Below are 10,000 nucleotides of genomic sequence, written 5' to 3' on the forward strand. Positions count from 1 at the left end.
GTGTAGAGTGTAGAGTGTAGAGTGTAGAGTGTAGAGTGGTGTAGAGTGTGGAGTGTGGAGTGTAGAGTGTAGAGTGTATAGTTTAGAGTGTAGAGTGTAAAGTGTAGAGTTGAGAGTGTAGAGTGTGGAGTGTAGAGTGTAGAGTGTAGAGTGGTGTAGAGTGTAGAGTGTAGAGTGTGGAGTGCAGAGTGTGGAGTGTAGAGTGGTGTAGAGTGTAGAGTGTAGAGTGTAGACTGTAGAGTGTAGAGTGGTGTAGAGTGTAGAGTGGTGTAGAGTGTAGAGTGTAGAGTGTAGAGTGTGGAGTGTAGACTGTAGACTGTAGACTGTACAGTGTAGAGTGGTGTGGAGTGTGGAGTGTGGAGTGTAGAGTGTAGAGTGTAGAGTGTAGAGTGTAGAGTGTGGAGTGTGGAGTGTGGAGTGTAGAGTGTAGAGTGTAGAGTGGTGTAGAGTGTAGAGTGTAGAGTGTAGAGTGTTGATTGGTGTAGAGTGTAGAGTGTAGAGTGTAGAGTGTAGAGTGTAGAGTGTTGATTGGTGTAGAGTGTAGAGTGTAGAGTGTAGAGTGTAGAGTGTGGAGTGTGGAGTGTAGAGTGTAGAGTGTAGAGTGGTGTAGAGTGTAGAGTGTAGAGTGTAGAGTGTAGAGTGGTGTAGAGTGTAGAGTGTAGAGTGTAGAGTGTAGAGTGGTGTAGAGTGTAGAGTGTAGAGTGTACACTGGTGTAGAGTGGTGTAGAGTGTAGAGTGTAGAGTGTAGAGTGGTGTAGAGTGTAGACTGGTGTAGAGTGTAGAGTGTATAGTGTAGACTGGTGTAGACTGGTGTAGAGTGTAGACTGGTGTAGAGTGTAGAGTGTAGAGTGTAGACTGGTGTAGACTGGTGTAGAGTGTAGAGTGTAGAGTGTAGAGTGGTGTAGAGTGTAGAGTGTAGAGTGTAGAGTGTAGAGTGTAGAGTGGTGTAGAGTGTAGAGTGTAGAGTGTAGAGTGTAGAGTGTAGAGTGTGGAGTGTGGAGTGTAGAGTGTAGAGTGGTGTAGAGTGTAGAGTGTAGAGTGTAGAGTGTTGATTGGTGTAGAGTGTAGAGTGTAGAGTGTAGAGTGTAGAGTGTAGAGTGTTGATTGGTGTAGAGTGTAGAGTGTAGAGTGTAGAGTGTGGAGTGTGGAGTGTAGAGTGTAGAGTGTAGAGTGGTGTAGAGTGTAGAGTGTAGAGTGTAGAGTGTAGAGTGGTGTAGAGTGTAGAGTGTAGAGTGTAGAGTGTTGATTGGTGTAGAGTGTAGAGTGTAGAGTGTAGAGTGTAGAGTGTAGAGTGTAGAGTGTTGATTGGTGTAGAGTGTAGAGTGTAGAGTGTAGAGTGTAGAGTGTAGAGTGTGGAGTGTGGAGTGTAGAGTGTAGAGTGTAGAGTGGTGTAGAGTGTAGAGTGTAGAGTGTAGAGTGTAGAGTGGTGTAGAGTGTAGAGTGTAGAGTGTAGAGTGTAGAGTGTAGAGTGGTGTAGAGTGTAGAGTGTAGAGTGTACACTGGTGTAGAGTGGTGTAGAGTGTAGAGTGTAGAGTGTAGACTGGTGTAGAGTGTAGACTGGTGTAGAGTGTAGAGTGTAGAGTGTAGAGTGTAGAGTGTAGACTGGTGTAGAGTGTAGAGTGTAGAGTGTAGAGTGGTGTAGAGTGTAGAGTGTAGAGTGTGGAGTGTGGAGTGTAGAGTGTAGAGTGTAGAGTGTAGAGTGTAGAGTGTAGAGTGGTGTAGAGTGTGGAGTGTAGAGTGTAGAGTGTAGACTGGTGTAGAGTGTAGAGTGTAGAGTGGTGTAGAGTGTGGAGTGTAGAGTGTAGAGTGTAGAGTGTATAGTGGTGTAGAGTGTAGAGTGTAGAGTGTAGACTGGTGTAGAGTGTAGAGTGTAGAGTGGTGTAGAGTGTGGAGTGTAGAGTGTGGAGTGTAGAGTGGTGTAGAGTGTAGAGTGTAGAGTGTAGAGTGTGGAGTGTAGAGTGTAGAGTGTAGAGTGTAGAGTGTAGAGTGGTGTAGAGTGTAGAGTGTAGACTGGTGTAGAGTGTGGAGTGTAGAGTGTAGAGTGTAGAGTGTAGAGTGTAGACTGGTGTAGAGTGTAGAGTGTAGAGTGTAGAGTGTAGAGTGTAGACTGGTGTAGAGTGTAGAGTGTAGAGTGTAGAGTGTAGACTGTAGAGTGTAGAGTGGTGTAGAGTGTAGAGTGGTGTAGAGTGTAGAGTGTAGAGTGTAGAGTGTAGAGTGGTGTAGAGTGTAGAGTGTAGAGTGTAGACTGGTGTAGAGTGTAGAGTGTAGAGTGTAGACTGGTGTAGAGTGTAGAGTGTAGAGTGTAGAGTGGTGTAGAGTGTAGAGTGTAGAGTGTAGAGTGTAGAGTGTAGAGTGTAGAGTGGTGTAGAGTGTAGAGTGTAGAGTGTAGAGTGTAGAGTGTAGAGTGTAGAGTGGTGTAGAGTGTAGAGTGTGGAGTGTAGAGTGTAGAGTGGTGTAGAGTATAGAGTGGTGTAGAGTGTAGAGTGTAGAGTGTAGAGTGTAGAGTGTAGAGTGGTGTAGAGTGTAGAGTGTGGAGTGTAGAGTGTAGAGTGGTGTAGAGTGTAGACTGGTGTAGAGTCTAGAGCCCCCATACTCAAATAGCGGAGTGGTGTAGAGTGTAGAGTGGTGTAGAGTGTAGAGTGTAGAGTGTAGAGTGTGGAGTGTAGACTGTAGACTGTAGACTGTACAGTGTAGAGTGGTGTGGAGTGTAGAGTGTGGAGTGTGGAGTGTAGAGTGTAGAGTGTAGAGTGTAGAGTGTGGAGTGTGGAGTGTGGAGTGTAGAGTGTAGAGTGTAGAGTGGTGTAGAGTGTAGAGTGTAGAGTGTAGAGTGTTGATTGGTGTAGAGTGTAGAGTGTAGAGTGTAGAGTGTAGAGTGTAGAGTGTTGATTGGTGTAGAGTGTAGAGTGTAGAGTGTAGAGTGTAGAGTGTAGAGTGTGGAGTGTGGAGTGTAGAGTGTAGAGTGTAGAGTGGTGTAGAGTGTAGAGTGTAGAGTGTAGAGTGTAGAGTGGTGTAGAGTGTAGAGTGTAGAGTGTAGAGTGTAGAGTGTAGAGTGGTGTAGAGTGTAGAGTGTAGAGTGTACACTGGTGTAGAGTGGTGTAGAGTGTAGAGTGTAGAGTGTAGAGTGGTGTAGAGTGTAGACTGGTGTAGAGTGTAGAGTGTATAGTGTAGACTGGTGTAGACTGGTGTAGAGTGTAGACTGGTGTAGAGTGTAGAGTGTAGAGTGTAGACTGGTGTAGAGTGTAGAGTGTAGAGTGTAGAGTGGTGTAGAGTGTAGAGTGTAGAGTGTAGAGTGTAGAGTGTAGAGTGGTGTAGAGTGTAGAGTGTAGAGTGTAGAGTGTAGAGTGTGGAGTGTGGAGTGTAGAGTGTAGAGTGGTGTAGAGTGTAGAGTGTAGAGTGTAGAGTGTTGATTGGTGTAGAGTGTAGAGTGTAGAGTGTAGAGTGTAGAGTGTAGAGTGTTGATTGGTGTAGAGTGTAGAGTGTAGAGTGTAGAGTGTGGAGTGTGGAGTGTAGAGTGTAGAGTGTAGAGTGGTGTAGAGTGTAGAGTGTAGAGTGTAGAGTGTAGAGTGGTGTAGAGTGTAGAGTGTAGAGTGTAGAGTGTTGATTGGTGTAGAGTGTAGAGTGTAGAGTGTAGAGTGTAGAGTGTAGAGTGTAGAGTGTTGATTGGTGTAGAGTGTAGAGTGTAGAGTGTAGAGTGTAGAGTGTGGAGTGTGGAGTGTAGAGTGTAGAGTGTAGAGTGGTGTAGAGTGTAGAGTGTAGAGTGTAGAGTGTAGAGTGGTGTAGAGTGTAGAGTGTAGAGTGTAGAGTGTAGAGTGTAGAGTGTAGAGTGGTGTAGAGTGTAGAGTGTAGAGTGTACACTGGTGTAGAGTGGTGTAGAGTGTAGAGTGTAGAGTGTAGAGTGGTGTAGAGTGTAGACTGGTGTAGAGTGTAGACTGGTGTAGAGTGTAGAGTGTAGAGTGTAGAGTGTAGAGTGTAGAGTGTAGACTGGTGTAGAGTGTAGAGTGTAGAGTGTAGAGTGGTGTAGAGTGTAGAGTGTAGAGTGTGGAGTGTGGAGTGTAGAGTGTAGAGTGTAGAGTGTAGAGTGTAGAGTGGTGTAGAGTGTAGAGTGTGGAGTGTAGAGTGTAGAGTGTAGAGTGTAGACTGGTGTAGAGTGTAGAGTGTAGAGTGGTGTAGAGTGTGGAGTGTAGAGTGTAGAGTGTAGAGTGTATAGTGGTGTAGAGTGTAGAGTGTAGAGTGTAGACTGGTGTAGAGTGTAGAGTGTAGAGTGGTGTAGAGTGTGGAGTGTAGAGTGTGGAGTGTAGAGTGGTGTAGAGTGTAGAGTGTAGAGTGTGGAGTGTAGAGTGTAGAGTGTAGAGTGTAGAGTGTAGAGTGGTGTAGAGTGTAGAGTGTAGAGTGGTGTAGAGTGTAGAGTGTAGAGTGTAGAGTGTAGAGTGTAGAGTGTAGACTGGTGTAGAGTGTAGAGTGTAGAGTGTAGAGTGTAGACTGGTGTAGAGTGTAGAGTGTAGAGTGTAGAGTGTAGACTGTAGAGTGTAGAGTGGTGTAGAGTGTAGAGTGGTGTAGAGTGTAGAGTGTAGAGTGTAGAGTGTAGAGTGGTGTAGAGTGTAGAGTGTAGAGTGTAGACTGGTGTAGAGTGTAGAGTGTAGAGTGTAGACTGGTGTAGAGTGTAGAGTGTAGAGTGTAGAGTGGTGTAGAGTGTAGAGTGTAGAGTGTAGAGTGTAGAGTGTAGAGTATAGAGTGGTGTAGAGTGTAGAGTGTAGAGTGTAGAGTGTAGAGTGTAGAGTGGTGTAGAGTGTAGAGTGTGGAGTGTAGAGTGTAGAGTGGTGTAGAGTATAGAGTGGTGTAGAGTGTAGAGTGTAGAGTGTAGAGTGTAGAGTGTAGAGTGGTGTAGAGTGTAGAGTGTGGAGTGTAGAGTGTAGAGTGGTGTAGAGTATAGAGTGGTGTAGAGTGTAGAGTGTAGAGTGTAGAGTGTAGAGTGTAGAGTGGTGTAGAGTGTAGAGTGTAGAGTGTAGAGTGTTGATTGGTGTAGAGTGTAGAGTGTAGAGTGTAGAGTGTAGAGTGTAGAGTGTTGATTGGTGTAGAGTGTAGAGTGTAGAGTGTAGAGTGTGGAGTGTGGAGTGTAGAGTGTAGAGTGTAGAGTGGTGTAGAGTGTAGAGTGTAGAGTGTAGAGTGTAGAGTGGTGTAGAGTGTAGAGTGTAGAGTGTAGAGTGTTGATTGGTGTAGAGTGTAGAGTGTAGAGTGTAGAGTGTAGAGTGTAGAGTGTAGAGTGTTGATTGGTGTAGAGTGTAGAGTGTAGAGTGTAGAGTGTAGAGTGTGGAGTGTGGAGTGTAGAGTGTAGAGTGTAGAGTGGTGTAGAGTGTAGAGTGTAGAGTGTAGAGTGTAGAGTGGTGTAGAGTGTAGAGTGTAGAGTGTAGAGTGTAGAGTGTAGAGTGGTGTAGAGTGGTGTAGAGTGTAGAGTGTAGAGTGTACACTGGTGTAGAGTGTAGAGTGTAGAGTGTAGAGTGGTGTAGAGTGTAGACTGGTGTAGAGTGTAGACTGGTGTAGAGTGTAGAGTGTAGAGTGTAGAGTGTAGAGTGTAGACTGGTGTAGAGTGTAGAGTGTAGAGTGTAGAGTGGTGTAGAGTGTAGAGTGTAGAGTGTGGAGTGTGGAGTGTAGAGTGTAGAGTGTAGAGTGTAGAGTGTAGAGTGTAGAGTGGTGTAGAGTGTAGAGTGTGGAGTGTAGAGTGTAGAGTGTAGAGTGTAGACTGGTGTAGAGTGTAGAGTGTAGAGTGGTGTAGAGTGTGGAGTGTAGAGTGTAGAGTGTAGAGTGTATAGTGGTGTAGAGTGTAGAGTGTAGAGTGTAGACTGGTGTAGAGTGTAGAGTGTAGAGTGGTGTAGAGTGTGGAGTGTAGAGTGTGGAGTGTAGAGTGGTGTAGAGTGTAGAGTGTAGAGTGTGGAGTGTAGAGTGTAGAGTGTAGAGTGTAGAGTGTAGAGTGGTGTAGAGTGTAGAGTGTAGACTGGTGTAGAGTGTGGAGTGTAGAGTGTAGAGTGTAGAGTGTAGAGTGTAGACTGGTGTAGAGTGTAGAGTGTAGAGTGTAGAGTGTAGACTGGTGTAGAGTGTAGAGTGTAGAGTGTAGAGTGTAGACTGTAGAGTGTAGAGTGGTGTAGAGTGTAGAGTGGTGTAGAGTGTAGAGTGTAGAGTGTAGAGTGTAGAGTGGTGTAGAGTGTAGAGTGTAGAGTGTAGACTGGTGTAGAGTGTAGAGTGTAGAGTGTAGACTGGTGTAGAGTGTAGAGTGTAGAGTGTAGAGTGGTGTAGAGTGTAGAGTGTAGAGTGTAGAGTGTAGAGTGTAGAGTATAGAGTGGTGTAGAGTGTAGAGTGTAGAGTGTAGAGTGTAGAGTGTAGAGTGGTGTAGAGTGTAGAGTGTGGAGTGTAGAGTGTAGAGTGGTGTAGAGTATAGAGTGGTGTAGAGTGTAGAGTGTAGAGTGTAGAGTGTAGAGTGTAGAGTGGTGTAGAGTGTAGAGTGTGGAGTGTAGAGTGTAGAGTGGTGTAGAGTGTAGACTGGTGTAGAGTGTAGAGTGTAGACTGGTGTAGAGTCTAGAGCCCCCATACTCAAATAGCGGCCCGCGAATAATTTTGAAAAATTAAAAAAAAAAAAAAAAAAAAAATTTTTTTTTTTTTTTGGTCCGATCGCGCTGCCGGCTCTTATTTTGAAATTGCGCCACAGACGCTAGGAAGATGCGTGCCGTGTCTCCGCCCCCTCAATCAGTTTCTCCCTGCAGGCTCCAAACAGAAGTGACTATGAGGGTGGCAGAGGCTGTTGTGAGGTAGACTACTGAAGGGAAGTACGGTAGAACTTGTAAATAAATTATTTACAAAGTTCTCTTTGCCTTGTTTTTGAAAGTAATGGTCCACATTTCATTGCATACAGTGTGTTAGGACTTCGAATTGGTTTAGCACTAGCTGTAGCTAGTTGCTAACACAAATGAAGGCAAATTGTGTTTGAGCTCTGCTGGCAGCTAACTAGGGGTAGCCTACTTAAAAACGAATTGCTTGATAAACTTTTCACACTTTTAAACAGTCCCCAAATAGTTCGTTTGGAAAGCTAAGCCTCTCATAAGATTTCAAACAAAGTTATGAGCAACTTGATGATTTATTATTGGCTGTTGCATTTAATCAACATTGCATCAATGTGCCATTTTCTTGTTGGCAAAACCTGGTGTCCTCCTATCTATGTGTCCTCTTTGTTGGGTCCATTATTGCATCTGATTCTCATTATGCACGTGAGAGCTGCATAAACAAAGTCATAATAAGCAACATTTGTTTGAAAAGTGTTATCTTCAGGCTTATTGGTTTTCTCACTAAGAAATAAATGTTTATGAATGTAGTCTGCAAATATAGGCTAATCTTATGTAATTTAAAAAAGATAATCTTATGTCATTTAAAAAAAAAATACTGAAGGGTGGGTGGCAATGGCAGCAAGGCAGGCACCTCACCCCACAGTGCTCCAGAAAAATGCATGCCCTTTATGAGAGAAATGTTCTCCCATCCTGTCACTGGAAACTAAATATCTGCTGTGGGTGTGAGTGCGTGTGTCTTGTGATTACAAAGGCCTTATCATTTTTTATTTTTTTAAAAATATTTTTTTTTGGTGGGGGTCGTGTCGTGTCAGCCCGGCCCGGCCCTTTATTGGGAGGAATTTTGAAAAACTGGCCCTCGGGGACTTTTAATTGAGTACCCCTGGTGTAGAGTGTAGAGTATAGAGTGGTGTAGAGTGTAGACTGGTGTAGAGTGTAGAGTGTAGAGTGTAGAGTGGTGTAGAGTGTAGAGTGGTGTAGAGTGTAGAGTGGTGTAGAGTGTAGAGTGTAGACTGTAGAGTGTAGAGTGTAGATTACTAAAATTCCATTGAACTCTTCATTTTATCTGTTTTGATATGTCTCTCTAGTTCTATGCTCTATGGGTCTTTTGTGATGGTATGACCAAATTGAGCCTTTACATAGAGCTGTCCATGCTTTTGATGTGCACTGTTGGATGGTTTTGCCATTGTATGCTGCTCTGGCTGCTAGCACTGTTGACTTAACCCTTGTGTTGTGTTCATAAGCTGCATACACCTGTGGTGTTCGGGTCATTTTTGACCCGTGATAACAAAACTCAGCCATAAAATACCTAAAAACACTAGTTCTCATCAAATATTGTTTTTCATCTCATGGCTAACTAAGTTTGTATTCATATCCATGGAAATACTACTTTATTTATTCATCTTTTTGACTTTACAGGTCTTTTATCTTACATTATGCAAATCATTTTTGATGATCAAAACTATCAAAACCTGCATAAATTCACTATTAATATGTCCTAAAGTGATACAATTAGTGATTATGTTGTCCATGTATTACAGCTGATATGAGAGTACAACAACCCCCAAATTTCTTTCATTAGTTTTTCTCTAATATTGAAAAATATTATCAATAGTGACATTTGTGGTGTTCGGGTCCAAACCAACCTAAGGAGATTTTTAGCAGGACAAAGACCAAATGTCAACTTAATTAGTTTTTCAGTGCATAAAATCAATGTTTAAATATGTTGACTTGGTGTTTTTCAATATCTATATGATTCTAGTGTGGTAAATATACAAAATAACAATTATGTCAGAGTCACAGCTATTTCGCCAATCTAATGCAAAGATATAGAAAATGTACACCTCAATGAACATGAAAAAAGTCACACTATTCATCTGAATCAACTATACTATGAACATGGACCATTATCCCATTGCCACATCAACTTTATGGAAAGTATAAGACCAGTTCTACATGTTTGGGTGCCGTTATGAATTTTTGATACGTTTTTTGGACAAAATAATGTGCAAAAATGTATTTTGCAAACAAATGTGCACAAAATCTCATTATATAATGCAGAAATGGATTCCCTGACCATGAAAACATATGAGTAGACACCAGAAATACATCTGTACTCCTTTCAGAACAGGAGATATGACGTATTGTAGAGTATGGGACTGTCCGACGGCCATATTGGATTTGTAATATGAAAAAGCTGGCAATTTTTTTTTATGCAAGAAATATATTTTCCTCACCATAAATCACCAAACTGAAGAAAAAGGGCAACCAACAGCTTTTCAGAAATGCATACAACAACCAAAAATCTATGCCCGGGTCAATTTTGACCCGAACACCACAGATGTAACATATTTTTTTTGTGTTGAAATGATTGTGACTGAGGATTAGATGAGCCCTCATTCCAAGAAAATAAAGGAAAGTTAAAACTTGAAAACGGGTCAAAAATGACCCGAACACAACATAAGGGTTAAGTCGTGACTGAGTAGCCTGGTTTGAAAATAACTAGCATGAATTGCGTGACCATATGCGTAATGTCAGGTATTGTCGGACTCAAAACATAACATTTCAACATCTTCCTGTGACACGTAGACTATTTGTGTGTGGTATGAACGCTGCGTTGATGTTCCTAAATCGCAAGTGGCTGAACTCCAGTCTAAATTCCGCTTGCATTGCTGCTGCTGTTGTTGTTCTTAATTGAGTTCCTCTTTTGACGTATTACCAGGCTACTGCATGCTGCTGTGCTTCATAAAGAGGGATTTAAGACATAGAGCTCTACTGTTTCCACATGCCCAGACCCAGGGAGGAGGAGCCGGAGGTGGAGGAGGAGGAGCCACAGGAGGTTTCATTTTAGTAACTGCATATCTAGTCAGTGACTGCAGATTTACAGCCAGCATGGAAGCAGTGTTGCCAGATGTGTCTGATCAAATCCAAAAGCTTCTCAAAAACCAAAACCACCAAAATGTGCTAAATTCCGCCCAAATTCAACAAAATGACATTGATTTCTATGGTCCAAAAACGGCTGAAAAAAAAAAGTCAAATGGCCAATTTCTCCGTTTTTACCCGCAGGCACTCATCCCAAGTAGCCCAATTGGGCGGGCACCCGCCCAATGTGGCAACACAGAATGGATGTGTGGAACGCCCAAGGAAAATCTTGATCTTCTAGCGTCACAGCT

The sequence above is a fragment of the Engraulis encrasicolus genome, unplaced genomic scaffold (assembly GCF_034702125.1).
Source record: "Engraulis encrasicolus isolate BLACKSEA-1 unplaced genomic scaffold, IST_EnEncr_1.0 scaffold_186_np1212, whole genome shotgun sequence".
In the NCBI taxonomy this organism is placed as follows: domain Eukaryota; kingdom Metazoa; phylum Chordata; class Actinopteri; order Clupeiformes; family Engraulidae; genus Engraulis; species Engraulis encrasicolus.